Below are 14,641 nucleotides of genomic sequence, written 5' to 3'. Positions count from 1 at the left end.
TGACGCAATGATTCATGAGGCCATCACGCAAAATGTAACTGACTCTCGAATTAGGGAGCAGATTCTTAAATACCTCACCCTATCCTTGTTCTGTAGACAGCCGCAAGAAACAGATCTCGCATCCGACTCGCAAACAGTAGCTCGGCTGACCAACCACTCACGTACACACGTCGCATGTGGGCACAAAGTGTGAATTCGTGGCCTCTCTCTAATATGGTATAAATTTTGCCCCTTGCGTCAAGCGACTTGCATTTTTTGGCATAAGACGGGGACTTGTAAAAGTCTGTGTGCTTACAGAAGCTTAAGGCACCCCATTATGCTACTCCTTTACGCAAGAGTAAGTCGCGAACAATGTGTAGTGTGATCAAAATATCCACGGGTGTACTGCCGGTCTATAGTGTCCAACGGGCACAATATTTCGGCGATCAAACATGTCGACATCATCAGGTGAACTGACGGACTGAGCTCCTGTGAACGTGCCGGCACGGAGATCCGTACGCTATGGCTGCTCAGGGGGAACTGGGTTCGGTCGCGGCGGCGGCCATTATAAATACCCTCCGCCCGCGGCGCGCTCCCTCCGCCGTCCGCGCCCCGCGCCACGGTAGCGCGGTGGAACAGATTGCGACGGCGTCTGAGATGACGTCGGTGTGATGGCTCTGTCCGCCGTGGTCGTCACAACTATGCGTTTGCTCGATTTACTCTTGATTAACCCAATCGCTGGTTCCCAAGCCTTGCTAAGATTATAGCCACAGTCACGGTTTATGAGGTCGTCATTGGTGCGAATTTCGATAGCCTCTCTAACAACGCTGTCCCAGTATCTCGACGACTGTACCAGAATCCTCGTGCGGTCATACTCCATAGCGTGATTTTCCGACAAACAATGTTCAGCGACTGCCGACTTGCTCGGATACATCAGTCGAGTGTGCCTCTGGTGTTCACGGCATTGATCCTCGACGGTACGCATCGTCTGACCAATACACGACTTGCCACATTGACACGGAATCTGGTACACGCCGGCCTTCCTCAAACCGAGGTCATCTTTGGCGCTCCCCACCAGTGCACGAGTTTTATTCGGAGGACAAAACACAGTTCCAACGCGGTGTTTCTTCAGAATGCGGGCGATTTTCCCCGAGAGTGCGCCTGTGTATGGAATAAATGCAGTGCCTACCACCTCCCTCGTGACTTCATCCATCTCAACAGGTTGTGCTGCAGTGGTTGGGCGGAGAGCACGTTGGATATGCCACTCTGAGTACCCATTCTTTCGAAACATAGTTCTCAGATGTTCCAATTCATGGGGTAGACTCTCTGTGTCAGAGATAGTGCGCGCCCTATGTACTAGAGTTTTAAGTACCCCTTTCCTCTGTGAAGGGTGGTGGCAGCTGTCTGCGTGCAAATACAGATCAGTGTGTGTTGTCTTTCGATACACCCCATGACCTAGGGTGCCGTCAGCCCCTCTCCGGACCAAGACGTCAAGGAAAGGTAATTTACCCTCCGTTTCAGTCTCCATAGTGAATTTGATGTTGGGGTGTATGGAGTTTAGATGTGTAAGGAAGTCAAGGAGTTTATCCATACCATGTGGCCAGATGACGAACGTGTCGTCCACGTAACGGAAAAAGCAAGTAGGTTTCCATTCGGATGACGACAGGGCTTCCTCCTCGAAGTTCTCCATGTACAAATTCGCCACCACCGGTGAGAGTGGGCTACCCATGGCGACTCCCTCCGTTTGTTCGTAGTATTCTCCATTAAAAAGACACTGATAAGATGCAGAGCCTGCTAAATGACGATTCCTACCGGAAGATCAGCGTTGACCCTATAAAGAAGGTGGAGAACAAGACGAGGGTTCTTCTCAAGGACGCAGATTTACCGGAGGGTGACGCTAAGAAATTGTTACCCCAAGGTCCGGTACCGCCTAGACTATATGGACTCCCGAAGGTTCACAAAGAGGGGGTACCATTACGCCCCATTGTCAGCAACATCAGGGCACCTACATATTTGTTGGCCAAATACCTGACGGGAATATTAAGTCCTTATGTGGGTAAATGCCCTCATCACATCCGTAATTCCGTGGATTTTGTTAAACGCCTTGATAGCTTCAGGTTGGATGAGTCAGATATCATGGTGAGTTTAGACGTCGTTTCCTTGTTTACGAGGGTACCCCTGCGAGAGTCGCTAGAGTTGATTGGTCAGAGGTTTGACGAGAATACCACTGAACTTTTTAGGCATGTCTTGACTTCCACGTATTTTCTTTTTAATGGAGAATACTACGAACAAACGGAGGGAGTCGCCATGGGTAGCCCACTCTCACCGGTAGTGGCGAATTTGTACATGGAGAACTTCGAGGATTAAGCCCTGTCGTCATCCGAATGGAAACCTACTTGCTTTTTCCGTTACGTGGACGACACGTTCGTCATCTGGCCACATGGTATGGAGAAACTCCTTGACTTCCTTACACATCTAAACTCCATACACCCCAACATCAAATTCACTATGGAGACTGAAACGGAGGGTAAATTACCTTTCCTTGACGTCTTGGTCAGGAGAAGGGCTGACGGCACCCTAGGTCATGGGGTGTATCGAAAGACAACACACACTGATCTGTATTTGCACGCAGACAGCTGCCACCACCCTTCACAGAGGAATGGGGTACTTAAAACTCTAGTACATAGGGCGCGCACTATCTCTGACACAGAGAGTCTACCCCAGGAATTGGACATCTAGAATTGTGTTTCGAAAGAATGGGTACTCAGAGTGGCAGATCCAACGTGCTCTCCGCCCAACCACTGCAGCACAACCTGTTGAGATGGATGAAGTCACGAGGGAGGTGGTAGGCACTGCATTTATTCCATACACAGGCGCACTCTCGGGGAAAATCGCCCGCATTCTGAAGAAACACCGCGTTGGAACTGTGTTTTGTCCTCCGAATAAAACTCGTGCACTGGTGGGGAGCGCCAAAGATGACCTCGGTTTGAGGAAGGCCGGCGTGTACCAGATTCCGTGTCAATGTGGCAAGTCGTATATTGGTCAGACGATGCGTACCGTCGAGGATCGATGCCGTGAACACCAGAGGCACACTCGACTGATGTATCCGAGCAAGTCGGCAGTCGCTGAACATTGTTTGTCGGAAAATCATGCTATGGAGTATGACCGCACGAGGATTCTGGTACAGACGTCGAGATACTGGGACAGCGTTGTTAGAGAGGCTATCGAAATTCGCACCAATGACGACCTCATAAACCGTGACTGTGGCTATAATCTTAGCAAGGCTTGGGAACCAGCGATTGGGTTAATCAAGAGTAAATCGAGCAAACGCATAGTTGTGACGACCACGGCGGACAGAGCCATCACACCGACGTCATCTCAGACGCCGTCGCAATCTGTTCCACCGCGCTACCGTGGCGCGGGGCGCGGACGGCGGAGGGAGCGCGCCGTGGGCGGAGGGTATTTAAATCGGCCGCCGCCGCGACCGAACCCAGTTCCCCCTGAGCAGCCATAGCGTACGGATCTCCGTGCCGGCACGTTCACAGGAGCTCAGTCCGTCAGTTCACCTGATGATGTCGACATGTTTGATCGCCGAAATATTGTGCCCGTTGGACACTATAGACCGGCAGTACACCCGTGGATATTTTGATTATCAAATACGCCGGGAGAAACTCAAGAATCACAATGTGTAGTGTGGTTTGTAAGCCTCACAGTGTCGTTAGTACAAAAAAGGAACAAAAGCAAAAATTAGTAGTAGCCGTTCAGGAAAGGCTCCTAACTCATATTCATTGGTACGTAAAGGCAACAATTCTTTTGTGTCTCTTACTATTGCTGGAAAATCAGTCCCTTGGCAACTTCACACTTTAACTTCATTAACTTTGCTTAGCCGCAACACAGACCGCTTGGCAATCATAAGTTGTGCACATCACGCCACACCCTGACAGCGTATAATGGCCAAGACATTTCTGTTCTTTGTCACTTAGAGCCTTACTACAGCTTTTACCAATTTGACGAAGGCAGGCATTTACAGTGCTTTCTTCCCAAGCCAGGGCTAATACTTTTCGTCTAGAGCATTTTGATTTTTTCTGGTTAAGCGTTCAGGGCAATGGACTTTCTGCTTCTTCCTTTGATCCTTGGTACAGTGTTGCTAAGTTATGTATGGAGTTTCCAGACAGTTTTCTGAAATTTTAAAGGAGGCCATTAATACTGTTGCCTATGTCACACAAACGGACGACGTTTTGTTACAGCTCGTCATTTTCCCCATTTTCGTCGATGTCTGGTGGCTCAAGAACTTACTGCACTGCTGGACAGTGGGGTCGCAGCACCCATGACTGCCAGTCAGAGTTATTCTAAAGAAGCCACCCAGAAAACCGTAGTTAGGTGCCAATTTTAAGGAAACTGTGAATCCTCAAACAGTCCTTGATGGTTATTCCAGGGCGCGCCCAGAGGAACTGATTGATAAATTGGGTGTCGGTCTATACTTTCTCATAAGTGATCCGAGCAACGTATACTTGCTAACCCCTCTGAATTAGCAGTCACAAGAGATATTTCTCATGAATGGTCCTCTGGATATCTTCAAATTCTTCTGCGCCCGTCATATTTCAGTGCTCTCAGAAGCAGCTGACGCATAAGGCTCGTTTTTGCTTTAATTATTTAGAAGGCATTGCTGTCTCAGGTCGCAGTCCTAATGAACACATTGACAGACTTCACACTCTTTTACGAGAGTCGTCTGCAGCTGGTCTCAGATGTAATACAGACAAAGTTTGGTGGAAAGCGTGTCAGTCTGCTTTAAAGGAGTTGAGACGTGTTTTGCTTTGTAATCGATGCCACGTTCACTTTGATCAATGGCCTTGGCTGTAGATGCTTCCTCTTTCGGCATCGTTGCAGTTTCGTCGCATAAATTAGGTGCTGTTGACCGATTGACTGATTTTGCTTCGAGGCTGTTGACCAAAACCTAATGTAATTATTCGCAAGCTGAAAAGGCCATCGTCTATGGTGTCAATAAATTTCACCAGTATTTACCTTAAAGGCAGAAAGATTTTCTATTTGGTTGACTGCAAAGCTTTACAACCCTCGTTTCACCCTTCTCAGTCAGTCTCAACAAACAAACCGCACAAGTTCCACCGGTGGACTCTTCTTTTGTCCATTTACCAATATGAAATTGTTCATCAGCCTCTCCTAAGATTGTCAATGCATAAGTTCTTTCTCGCCTCACTGTTGGCCCAGATTAAACATTCGGCAACTCCTCTGTTTCTCATTACTACACTGATGCACAAGACACAGATGCTCAGCACAACTTTCCTCTTAATCACTTAGCAATAGTCCAGGCCACAGCGGCAGATCCTGATTCATAGATTCTGTTGCACTACATATGCAATGATTGGCCTCAGTCAGTCAGACAGTCATAACTCGGCTGTTCACCGATATTTAGGCTATCGGCACTCCCTTGTAGTTCACCAAGGCCTCATTTTGCTTTGCGCCAATGATGACCAATTTGTTGTAGTTCTCCAGGTTCTCCAGCCTGCTGTGCTTCATTTGCTACACCAAGGTCACTGGGACGTTATTACCACCAAGCAGTTGGTGCCAACGTCTGGACGCACAAAATGAACAGTTCACTTCCCAATGCCTAGGCTGCACTAAAGATCAGTCAGTTACACCTCACAGTTCATTGACTAGTCCAAACCTCAAGCACTTTTGTAACGTTCGCTCTTGGATTTCGTGTGTCCTTACTGGAGTTGTGTCACCGTCATTGGCGCTTTCAGGATATTTCTCTTCAAGGTTCCTACGGACTCCACTACAGCTCGTACCACAATCCAGGTGTTGTTGCCGATATTTTGGCTTAGGGTTACCTGAAATGATTGTGACTCACAGCAGATTTCATTTTGTTTTCGTTGGGTTTGAACACTGTTGCACCGCCTCTAGCGTCAACCTCATCACGAGTGCACCGCTCCACCCGCAATCCAATGGTGAAGCTGAACGCTTTGTACGAACACATAAGCAATAGTGGATCAACTTAGAGCATCCCACGTGTTATCAAGCTCTGTTGCTCTTCCTACTTCTCCCAGCCATGAGACAGACCATCAGCAAAGGAGATGTTACGTGGCCAGTGCAAGTGCACCTAGCTTCAGTTGTTGGACGCACCATGGCGTGGTGCGCCCCCTCTACCTCTATTTTCGGTTGGCGTGTAAGCCAGGGTGTGGGTGGGTGGGAGCTCGATACTGGCTGCAGTTTTGGATGCAACTGCGTCCAGATCTACCAATTCTCCCCTACCCCTCCCCAAACCTCCTGCCTCCTCTACACAATACAGTGATGTTGAGGAGGATTGGTGTATCGGGCAGCGATGTGAATTACATATTGGTACAACCATATTATCGTATTTACATTGGCAACGGAAATGCAAGTTTTTGTCACATGCCGATATCGGTCATGTGGGACTTGGTGGAACCAATGGTGCATGCCCTTTGTGTCACGCCTCCAGCGGTTCTGGGCTATGAGTTCCCTCTGCTACCATGATAGTGGACTGCTGGCGACAGCAACCCAGCCGTCTTGGAGCCTCTTCACTATAAGACATCGACGCCGCCGAGCCGCTCATGCCTAGTACACGGACCTCTTTCTTGTTGAAACTGGTAGCTGGATTTTATTTCTTCTGCAACATTTGTCATGAGTCTTCGTTCGCTTGGCTAATTAAATGTAAGTAAATGTCTTTTGACAGTGTTAACTTTTTCACATATCCCTCTTGCTCCTGTCCAACTTTTCTACAACGACAGTCGCCACACTACTGTGCAGATAGAAGAAATCAGGGCTGAATTTTGCAAATCACCTATAAGGATTTCTTCCGATGGGACAATGGACGGTGTAGGCTATTTCATCACAAATCTTATTGGGAGAAAGATTTCTGAAATCTGAGGCTACATGTAAACCCTATTTAATTTATTGTATACCTTAGGATGCACCAAATAGTTCAACAATATTTTCTGGACTCATTCATAATGGACTTCAGGTAGTATGTCCAGATGACATGGTGGAAGAGAGTCATACTGATGTACACAGTTGCAGCTCTACACGTGTTGAAAGCGGGGAATTGCTAAATATATCTCATGTTACTTGTTAGTGCATATTACATGTACAGCTCATACACAGAAATGAGTGACGGAGACAGACATTAGTTCCCACACTTAAATAAACTCATATCGACTATGTTGAAGCTTTTCTTGAAATGACCTTATCGCGTACAACGCTACAAGCAACAGATATCTGATGTAGCTCTGCCTCCAGAGCCAGTGATAGCAATATGCCAACGTGGACTGAAGCTGAGCTGTGATTTTCTGTAGTAATCACTTTGAAATTATTAAACAAATGATGGAGAACTTTTATTCTCATCCTGCAATGTCTTTGGGTAGATCCTTGTCAGCATTCAACAGTGCTGAAGCGTTCAGTCCAGTTTCATACAAAGCAAGTCACTTCACCTGGCTTCCAAGGCAATATCAAGAAACTGGAGACTTCAAATATTCATCTCCAAGAGGCTGTGGGGAGAATGAAAGATGCAATGAGGAAGGTCAGAATTGTACCAGGTGAAGCGGGTGGTGTAGTTTCCAGTAAACTGTAATCTGTGTTGAATACCAGCCCTGGTTGCTGAGATGTCGTTATTTTGTCTGGCTTTGTTAATGGTGAAGTTGTAGAACACAATGAGAGTATTAGTCCTAGCGCAACGTTGACTTCTTGCGAAGCTGAGCGGTCTTTCCCATTTACAAAAACGTATTGTCAGACAGAAGACTGTACATATTAACAGAACATTTGCAAAAGTATACTGTTACTAACTGTGCATCATATTCCAGTTTGACCTAAATGCTTGACTAGGAAACATTTTTAGTTCACTATTTTGTAGCAGGGGTGAACTGGTTACAAAATAACATAGATATTTGACTAGCCTACTTGTGAAATTATATTTTTCAACTAAAAGAGAAAATTTTTTATTTTACGTATAATTACCTCGATGTATATTTATTTAGACGTTTCAACAATTTTCATAACATTTTTGCGTACATGCTACTTCATTTGATATTACATAAAATCCGGGCTCTACTCGAAAATGTTCTGAGGTCAGTAATTTTCATGTAACATTATCTTGATTAGTCTGCCCAACTAGTACTAAGATCACATTACAACCACTCTTAGGTACTATCAAAAGCAGGCTGACATAGATCGTGGGTCAAATACCCCCATCCCACCCTCTACCCATTTTGAACATGCGTTAAATCTCCTTTCTCACAGCATCTTACACTGTATCTGTTACAGCATTTGCTTTCTTCCAGCGACTGTGGTACACGTGCAGCCTCACAAGGAATGAAATGCACTGTCAAGTGCTGGATCAAAAATCTCAATTGTTAGTATTGTTATATTCATTCTAATCATATCAGAAAGAGCAATTAAAAACCGAGCAATTATATTTAGAGCTAACGTAAGTGGATCAACTGGATGACTACAAAATAATGATTCTACGTTACATTGAGACCAACAACCAAAAAAATTATATTTTCATGAAAAGCTTGTGAGGGTTCTGAGATTGTTGATGTTGATGTTAGAATCACGTACAGTTCATATGTTTTTGCAAGTAGTGTTAGTTTTTTCCAACATTCAAAAACAGCAAAAAAAAAATGAAATAGCCATTCGGTATCACACCTTCGATTCCAAAACTGTACACAAAACAGAACATACCTGGTAACATATAAAGTTTCTTCAACAATTAACGATGTCATATTATTGTCGCAACCGTTCTTCTATTGGTCAACGCTTTGATTACTGCGCTAACACTAAGCTATCAAAGGACTGAATTAGATGTTTTGCTTTCCATGAGTGTGGAATTAGTCTACGCAGCAAGCAGAACTAAACTCTATTGCTGTTCATGTTGATCATATAACTGTGTACCCATCCAATACAGAAATAACTTATTCACCATCCTATTTTGGTACAAAATCTTCGCAATATATTGAATTAGCATGTCTGTTGTAAAGGTACAATCCTGTAGTCCGCAGCTCGTGGTCTTGCGGTACTGTTCTCGCTTCCTGCACACGGGTCCCGAATTCGATTCCCGGCGGTGTCGGGGATTTTTTTCTGCCTCGTGATGACTGGGTGTTGTGTGTCTTTTATCATCACTGACTCGCAAGTCGCCGCAGTGCCGTCAGCTCAAGACGGCTTACACTTTCGGTGGCCGAACACCCCGCATGGGGTCTCCCGGCCAACAATGCAATACGATCATTTCATTTTATTTCTGTAGTATTGGATAATTTCTGTCGTATCTTACTTTAGCTGTCATTATTTTGAAGAGATTGATTTTCCTGTCATTATATGAAGGTTATCTGCACAGCTGGTCCAAACACTCTTATATCTCTCACTGCAAATCTGCAGTTTCTATGGACTATCTTAAAGTCAATGCTGAAGTCAATATTTCACACTGGTTCCTCGTAAGTGTATAAAAGTAATGTCTTCTACTGGAATAAGATATTGGCAACAACGTTTTCCTTAAATATCCAAATAATGTTATGTCGATGTGGATTCCAAGATTTCAGAACTAACATCCTCGTTGCAAAGTCCAATGAAATTTACTGTACATACCCTACTATCCTTGTAGAATGTCCGTAGATCATGAGGTTTAATTTGGTTTATTTTTAAAAATCGTTTTCTTGTATGTTCTACTCCTATCACATACTTGGCCCACATCCATCTAATCACCATAGAATCCCATTTACGCTATGAGATATTTCTTTAGATGTCTCCAAAAACGCTTATGTTTAGTTACTATTTCTTCAACAGTTCCTTTTTTCTTCGTCTCGCTGAATACAACGACTTACAGATCCCTCCTTTTAATCTCTGTTAGTGCTTTCATTTCATCTTAAACCTTGGATATTCTATGTAGTTATAGCAATAGTTCGTTTACGTAGTTGTCGTTTGCCTTTGCATCCATTCGAAATAAGAAGCTTATGTTGATACATTCTTGGAGCGTGAAACTTTTAGGACTTTTTTCCCAATGCCGGGGACTGCAAAGCAGCAGCCAGAAAATAGCGTTCTCCGTCAATTAAACGTTAGAGTACACACTCATCAGGCCACTGTAGGGAGTGCATCGTCCTACTTTGCCTCCATAGTTGTAGTCTTCATCGGAACCCTGGCAAGTGGAACTCACAGGGTACTCACGTTACGGCGCGCCACCAAGCTGGCTCAGAATCGCATGAGAGGTTTTGCTTGTCAGTAAAAAACCTCTGCTGCTCGGAGTAGCTAAATTACAAGTTAACAGGAAACTAGAATGAAATATAAGTTGTGTAACAGCCTTTTCGGCTGAACGCCTGGAATTGTACCCCAGTCATTTACGCTGTCAGTCTTAGCTATCACTGCCCTGAGGGAAGCGGTAGCAGCGTGCTTCAGATGGTCAGCGCGTGAATGAGAAGTATATAGTATCGAAATATTATAAACCAATAAAATCGTACATATGTAGAACAAGTGGGAGTTGTTTATTTGCGATGTCATACGCATTGATTATCTGTGGAATACAGACGGAATTTGTTACTACGTTTATCGGGTTGTTAATGTGCATCTCCCTCGATACGTACTCTGCAAGCCAACATGCAGTACGTGGTGGAGGGTAACTAGTGCCAAATTCCTTGTATGCAGCTTGTTTACAGGTTGTGACTCCGTTTACACGTTACTGGGTGGCTGGATGAACTGTGTATTGTGCCGTATCCGTCATCCACTCCTTAGTATCTCGAGGTTGTCTTAATGGCGGACACACGGTCACAACTTTGAAATAAAATAAATTTTTCGACTCATGAAAATAATGGTCTGTAATACGGGATAAATGATAGGAAAGAGAAATAGCAGAAATCTAGAAAATATTATAATACCATACGAAGATAAATAAGGAAGAAAAATAAATGTCACCAAATGAGTCAGGTAGAAAAACTACAAAGGCAGGGACAAGTACTCGCTAAACAGAGAGAAGGAAGTCCCTGTGGACAGAAGCTCGATTTACGAAGTCTGTGCACGTTGCTCAGTGATTTACAACAGGCGAAGAGAAACTTCCCACTGAGATATCTGTCAATACAGCAAACGTGGACCGTGCATCTCCAGACTGAAGAAGTTTCCAGGCTAGTCTGTTTATCTGCGACACTCTCCAGCAGTAACTTTCTCACGATCGACAGATGGTGACCAGCATTCCAGATGAGCGCTATATCACGGCGGAAGACGCGGAGTGCAAACTGTCGATATGTCGATACAGGATACGATTGCCGGCCACGAGACAAATTCGCGCCTCACTGTCACGAGCAGAATGGTACGCACACTGAGATTCTTATCTAAGAACGGATGTAAAGAGGAGAGATCACTTTTTTCCCGTCAACTAATGGTTTCCCCATGCTGTCGCCTCTCTTCCTACACGACATATAGAGCACATGATGTGATCATTCACAGATGTATCTCCGCTGTCAATCGATGTTCTGCCTTTCGAGAGGATTGTAAAATATTCTACTTTTATCCACTCCCGCTGCAGTACGACATAAAACATATGAGGGTTTTATTATATCGACTCTTCTGTAGTTGGGAAAACCGCAGCTTACATTACTGTGAAGAAATTTCCAAACATTCTCCAAAATAATTTTCAAATCCCTTAAAAAATTAATGAAAATTCTTCAAGACTAAATTAACTATAGACAGATCCTTTTATTAGGCAACAGTACCGGTTTCACACCGTTATAGGTGAGTCTTCGGGTGATAATCTGTATCGAATACAGAAAATGTTTATATGAAGTCCTGCTAAGACATACTGCAAAACAGCGAGAAAAAGAAACGTGTTTCTATTCATTGCTTTTCACTTCGTAAAGCTAGAGAAAATGTGCCATGTCCCAGTGCTAAAGTTGTAAACCAGTTAACTATGTAACCTTTTAAAAGGTTGATCCTCGAATGGCTAAAATTGAAATTTATACAATTTAAGTTGAACGCAGGAAGCGTCAAAACTCATGCTCCAGTAAAGTACCTACTGGTCAAGCCTATCATATACGAACAATTGTGTACCTATCCAATAGAGAAATAGTTTTTTCTCCAACCGGCTTTGCTACATCATCTTGGTAATTAAGCCACGGTGATTGTCTCAGCAGGTCTGTTTTAAATACAAGAAATTGTAATATTGTGTTTCTCAATGCAGACCTCATTTCTTTGAAGACATAAATGATTTTGTCTAGCACTACATGTTGGTTACGTCCACACTCCAACATCTGTCACAGTAGTTCTTCCGCTTCAGTCATTGAGTCATTGATGAATTAATGTCTCGAGCTGGGTCCCCCAAAGCGTACATGCTCTTTTCTCGTGTTGTGATAAGGTGTTTGAACATACACGTTCATATTTCTTAAATATCTGATTAATTTACAGCAGTCATTATTTACTGCTTTCTTTCCACAATTTCCGACTATATCCAAGTTCTCGCAGCTGATTCTGTTGTTTAAATCTTGAAATAATTTTATCTCCATATCATTCGGTATTTCTCCAAGATTTCCGAATCATCCAAGTTTTTGGCGAGTACATTGTCATGTAATGGATATATCCCTACTATCGTAGTAAGCTGTCCATAGACCATGAGGTTCACCTTTACAAATTGGTCACTTTTATTTACTATCCTGCCTCGTACTTGGTCTACTTCGATTTAATCAGCATTAAATCCCACTTCGTCTCTGAAATGTTTTAGTAGACCACTCCAAAAGAGGATCTGTTCATTTAGTATTTGTTCTCCAGTTCCTTTTTTGTTTCTTTCGCTGAGTATAATGACACAGAGATCCATCACTGGAATTTCAGTGATTGATTTTGTTTTGTTCGTAAACGTTGGATAGTCCATTTAGCTCTAGTGTGGATCGTCCAAAATCCGATGCTCATAGTAATCTCTTTCTGGAGCGTGAAACATTTTCCTTGGAATGGGGCGCAAACACATGGCCGCAACCCCCAGCGCAAAGTGTTAGTTATGTAATTTGCCTCAGCCTCTGACAGACCAATCTCGTAGACTGCAAGGCAGCAGGCAAATAACTATTCCCTGTTAGTCAAACTCCAGCTGCCTCCACTCCGCAAGCCATTGTTGGGAACTACTGGTTCCACGTTGCTTCAGCAGTCATCGTGATCTTCACCACAACTCTGGAAAGGGAACATAGTACTATCAGCAGAGTCACATGAACCAAGGTCTTTTGAAAAGGTGTTATTTTCTTCTCTTCTTCTTTTTCAGTTATCCATGATAGACGGTGCTTTCTACTGATTTGATACGACCAGCTGTTTCTGCAGTGTCTTTAGTAGCATTGAGCCAATCCTCCTGGAATATTCACTGTATGTGCGGCGGTTTACCTGTGGTGTCTCTAACTAGTAATCAAAATGTCTTCTAAGCCGGGTTCGACACATGACACTGCTTAAATTTTGAAAAAAAAATCGTCAGAAACGACGACCAAAGAATAAAAAACAAAACAAATGATCGTAAGGCATCGCTATCCGGGAGGTTCCATCGCGGGAGGTTCGGCCACCGAGTGCGTCTTATTTCCGTGGAAGCCACATTGGGCGTCTCTCGTGCCGGTGATGACGATGAAATGATGACGACAACACAACACCCAGTCCATCATCGGAGACAATGTCCAACACGGCCGGGAATCGAACCCGGGCCCGCTGCATGGAAGGCAAGCATGTTACCAGTTTTTTTTATTGTTTTTGATCCCGGTAGTAGTGCTATTCTGAGCCAATCCATGACAGAGGTAGAGCAAGACCCCAGCACTCCGTGATGAACCGAAACAGAGTTTAATGTTCTGGTTCTGCGATGGAGGACGTATCAGATATTAGGCTGATAACAGATGATACACTTTGATCTTTGCCAAAATGCCGAGAAGCGATATTAGCTAAGCAGTCGGAGGGCTGCCAAATACTCCTGGCCTGAGACGTCACCACCGTTCTGCCAACGGTCATGTCAAAGAAGGTGGAGAAGGTTTGTTGTCCTTGGGATGGGAAACTGTCCATAAAGGCAAAAGAACAGCAATGTTTAACGGCACGAGGATTCAGAAGGCACAGGAATCCTCCGCATTAAGACATTTGAGCTGTATCCACGGGACATGTGGCCTGAAATTGAAAAAACATCAAGACAAACTTTCCGTTGGCAAGCCATTATGAACTAGTCCCTAATTCGCATCACCATGAGGGGACAGCGAAATGGGAGCCGATCATGACAAGATGATTGAATTATCTACGAGAAAGATAACGTGCTACTAATCGGGAAATGGAATTACAAAGAGGTGGGGAACATAGAAAATCTGAAAAGGAAAATGGTAAGGCCCCATATAGATATAGTGGGGCTCAGTGGAGTGAACACAAAGAAGACAAGGATTGCTGGTCAGACGAGAATAGGGAAATGTTACGAACAGAAAGGTAGCTCAAAGAGTCAGCTGTTGCGAGCAGTTCAGTGATAGGTTTATTCTCATCACAGTCTACATCAGACACCGACAGCAATAGTTACGGCACACAAGCCCACATCGCAAGCAGAAAATGAAGAAGAAAACGTATGGGGATGATGAATGGGTAATTCAGTACATAATGCTAGATGAAAATCTGATAGGCATACAGGACTGGAATGCGGTTGCAGGGGAAGGAATAGAAAAAAGCG

The 14,641-nt window shown here is 44.2% G+C and overlaps 1 non-coding gene across 1 annotated transcript; it reads right to left on the bottom strand.

Annotated features, from left to right (window-relative positions):
* Positions 1–13,691: 13,691 nt before the first annotated feature.
* On the bottom strand, positions 13,692–13,878 carry LOC126274917 (U2 spliceosomal RNA). The gene has a single exon (XR_007550466.1). It is a non-coding gene; the product is annotated as a U2 spliceosomal RNA (small nuclear RNA).
* Between the last annotated feature and the right edge of the window lie 763 nt (positions 13,879–14,641).

Source organism: Schistocerca gregaria, chromosome 5, assembly GCF_023897955.1.
Source record: "Schistocerca gregaria isolate iqSchGreg1 chromosome 5, iqSchGreg1.2, whole genome shotgun sequence".
NCBI classification, from domain to species: domain Eukaryota; kingdom Metazoa; phylum Arthropoda; class Insecta; order Orthoptera; family Acrididae; genus Schistocerca; species Schistocerca gregaria.
The sequence above is the reverse complement of the archived record's forward strand: the minus strand, read 5'-3'. Positions and strand labels throughout refer to the sequence as shown.